Here is a 3,905-nt window from a genome sequence, read left to right as displayed (position 1 = left end):
GTCCTCTAACTTGTTGATTTATTTTGGACAGGTATGATAGCTTTACTGGATTACAAAATCGTCTAAATTGGAGACCAAGTCAACCCAAAATTTTGTTGCACATGGCTATCCATAAACCACCTTTTGGTTTAATTGCACAAGGTCCTTAAAGAGTTGAAGAAATTAGACATTTACCTGAAGATTTGCACTTGACCGAGTCTCAGTCCTGAGTTGTTGTGCCACTCAAATTGACCAAAAATCAAGGAAAAATCAACTTAACTTGCTAAAATTATGGTCGGCCACCAATGGAAGATGCTTTAAAAAATGGAAACTCCTATTTTTAACAAACTATCTCTCTCTCCTCACCTGTAAATAAGACCCTCTCATACCTTCATTCGTCATCCCTCAAGCATCCATCAAGCATCATTTTCTCTTTTTCTCTTAGCCTTTTCCATTCTCATGCCTAGCATCATCCCTTCGTATAAATTTTAGCAATTAAGCCTCTTAAAGAACCTTTGGTCAGCCACCTTGGAGAACCATCAGCAAAGGAGCAAAGCAAAGGAATGAAGGAGTCTCATCAGTCAGAGTCTTGGGTGATAGCCACTCTGAATTGGGTTTAATCTTTCTTTTCTTTAACTTAATATAAAGATGTTTGATATGTGTTCTTTGTTCTTGTTTACAACAATGTTAGCTTAATTTTATTTAAGCTAGGATGATTGCTTTGATTAAATAATATTTATTTGATTCATGCTTATAATGTTTGTGCCTGAATCGATCATGTTTTCAATTAAAATCAAGTTTGTATTACGTTCATACGTGACTGAAATGCACCTGAATTAGCTGAGTGATCCTAACCAGACGACGGCTAATGAACGTATAATTGAAATGTGGATGCACAATTTAGATCCTAACACAATTAAATTGTATGTTGCATAGCAACTCTAACCAAGCTCTGTTATCTACATAGTTTTTAGATTTGTGTGATTAAATTGTTTCAAACCTAACACGTCCCTGTTACCTCACACGAATGCTAAGAAACCCTTAGTAAATAAGGATCAGTAAAATGCATATTTACTAAGTAAAGGATTCTGAAAGGACCTAATGTGGTTTCCAAACTCATAAAAGATCGAGTTGCCATGGAATGTTTTTCTGAATGTTATTAAGCATGTTGATAATAAATTGAGTTTAATTAAAGTAATTGTCCTAGTTTATTTATGTTATAATTGTTGCAAATTGTGTTTAATTTTACTAAAATCTATTTCAATCATATAGTTTGCATACTTAGGATAATTGGCATTAGGGATTATTGCATTTAGTTTAATATATTTTAATCACCACTTTTCAACTATATTGTGTTTTATTTACCAAATTGTTAATATAATTTTACAACTTAAGTGACTTAGCACAAATACAATCCCTGTGGAGACGATAACTCGATACTTACTTATTACTTGATAACGACTGTATACACTTGCACAAACCTACGTGTTACAAGTTTTTTCCGCCGTTTCCGGGGATTGTCAACTGTTACCATAGTCATTTTTTGTGAAATTATTTATTTTCAATTTGATTTATTTTGTAACATTACTAAATTATTCTTTTTACTTTTTGTGACTTTCTTTTCAGATGTTTATGAGCATAAATAGAATAATCGATTTACTCCCTATAAAGCCTAAAATTGAGCGAACTTTCAGACAAAGAAGATGTGAACGATCAGCTCAAAGACAAGTCAATATGGACCTTGGAAACTAGAATCAAGACCAAGGTAATGAAGCCGATTATGTACGAAATCCTATCCTCATTGCCGATGATAGGGATCGATGCATCAGACAATATGCTGTGCCACTTTTCAGTGAGTTAAACCTAGGAATTAGGAGGCCAAATATTGAGGCAACCTAGTTTGGATTGAAACCAGTGATGTTTCAAATGCTAAAAATGGTGGGCCAATTTAGTGGTATGGCCACGGAAGATCCACTCTCCACCTTGGATTATTTATGGAGGTGAGTGATTCATTCAAGATAGCCGTGTGACTGAAGAAGCATTGAGGTTGAAGTTGTTTCCGTACTCGTTGCGAGATCGAGTACGAGCATGGCTCAATTTATTGCCACCAAGTTTTATATCTACATGGAAAGACTTATCAGAGAGATTTTTGGTTAAGTAATTCCTACCTAGGAAAAATGTTAAGTTGAGGAACGAGAACACAACTTTCCAACAATTGGATGACGAATCTTTGTATGAGGCTTGGGAATGATTCAAGGAGTTACTTCGTAAGTGTCGTCATCATGGGATTTCTCACTATATCCAGTTAGAGACATTCTATAATGGTCTTAATGCACATACAAGATTGATGGTAGATGCTTCCGTGAATGGTGTCATTTTGTCTAAGTCTTATAATGAGGCTTATGAGATCATCGAGTAATAACTATCAATGGCCAACAAATTGAACAGCTTCAGGAAGACGCCTAGCCGAAGTTCATGAAGTTGATTCCCTTACTTCGTTATCAGCTCAAGTATCGTTTATTTCCTCTATCTTAAAATAGTTAACCGCTAATAGTACTAATAATTTTGCGGCTCAGCTACCAAGTTCGTTTGAAATAGTTTCCTATGTGTACTGTAGGGAAGGTCATTCTTTTGAGAATTGTCCATCAATCACGAGTCAGTGTACTATGTAGGGAATCAATATCAAAATAGGAGTGGACAAGGACCCCAGTCCAATTTCTACAATCCTTCATGGCGTAATCATCCTAACTTTTCTTGGAGCAACCAAGGAAATGACCGAACAACAACTTATTACAACAAAGACCCAACCAATCTCAAGGGTTTAATCAGCAAGCTCCAAAACCACCTCAAGTTGAGGCATCAAACAGTTTGGAGAACTTGTTGAAAGCGTACATGGCAAAGAATGACATTTTGATCCAAAACCAAGCAGCAACGCTGAAAAATTTGGAAAACCAAATGGGTCAGTTAGCTATGAAGCTACGTAATAGACCGCAAGGAACCTTGCCGAGCGATACTGAGAATCCAAGAAATTTGGGTAAAGAACATATCAAGGCAGTGGCATTATGAAATGGTAAAATTCCAGAACCCTGATTTATTGATGTTGAAGATAAGCCCGTTGAGAAGAATCAACCAGCTGTTGAAGTTCCTACACTAAAGGAATCGAAATCTGAAAAGTCTGACAAGGTAAACCTTAACCTAGTGAATTCAGATATTTTAACATCTTCTTTGGATGTAGATTTACCGACTCAAAAAATTTGTCCTGTTCAACCAAAAGTTCCATCACCTCCATATCTGCAAAGGTTATAGCAAAACAAGCAGAAATAGGATGTGCAATTCAAGATGTTTTTTGATGTTCTGAAGCAGTTACACATCAACATTCCGTTGGTGGAGGCTTTAGAACAAATTCTGAATTATGTGAAGTTTATGAAGGATATACTGTCCAAGAAGAAACGATTGAGTGAGTATGAAACTGTTGCCTTGACTAAGGAGTGCAGTACGTTCCTGCAGAACAAACTGCCACCGAAATTGAAAGACCTAGAAAGCTTTACTATACCCTGTAACATTGGTGAATCTTACTATGGTAAAGCTTTGTGTGACTTAGTAGTGAGTATCAACTTGATACCTAAGTCTATTTTCAAGATGTTAGAGATAGGTGAAGTAAGACCTACAACTGTGACGCTACAGCTAGTGGGTCGATCTTTAGCATATCCCGAAGGAAAAATCGAGGATGTTTTGGTAAGAGTCGATAAATTTATTTTTCCTATTGATTTCATTGTCTTACATTTTGAAGCAGACAAGGAAGTGTTGATCATCCTTGGGAGACCTTTTTTAGCCACTGGAAGAACGCTAATTAATGTACAGAAAGGAGAACTCACCATGCAAGTTCAAAATGATCAGGTAACCTTTAACATTCTTAAAACGATGAA

At 36.1% G+C, this 3,905-nt stretch overlaps 1 non-coding gene across 1 annotated transcript; it reads right to left on the bottom strand.

Moving 5' to 3' along the window:
- Positions 1-2,161: 2,161 nt before the first annotated feature.
- LOC128040152 (small nucleolar RNA R71) lies at positions 2,162-2,268 on the bottom strand. Its single transcript, XR_008194812.1, has one exon. It is a non-coding gene; the product is annotated as a small nucleolar RNA R71 (small nucleolar RNA).
- Positions 2,269-3,905: the final 1,637 nt, after the last annotated feature.

The sequence above is a fragment of the Gossypium raimondii genome, chromosome 3 (assembly GCF_025698545.1).
Source record: "Gossypium raimondii isolate GPD5lz chromosome 3, ASM2569854v1, whole genome shotgun sequence".
NCBI classification, from domain to species: Eukaryota; Viridiplantae; Streptophyta; class Magnoliopsida; order Malvales; family Malvaceae; genus Gossypium; species Gossypium raimondii.
The sequence above is the reverse complement of the archived record's forward strand: the minus strand, read 5'-3'. Positions and strand labels throughout refer to the sequence as shown.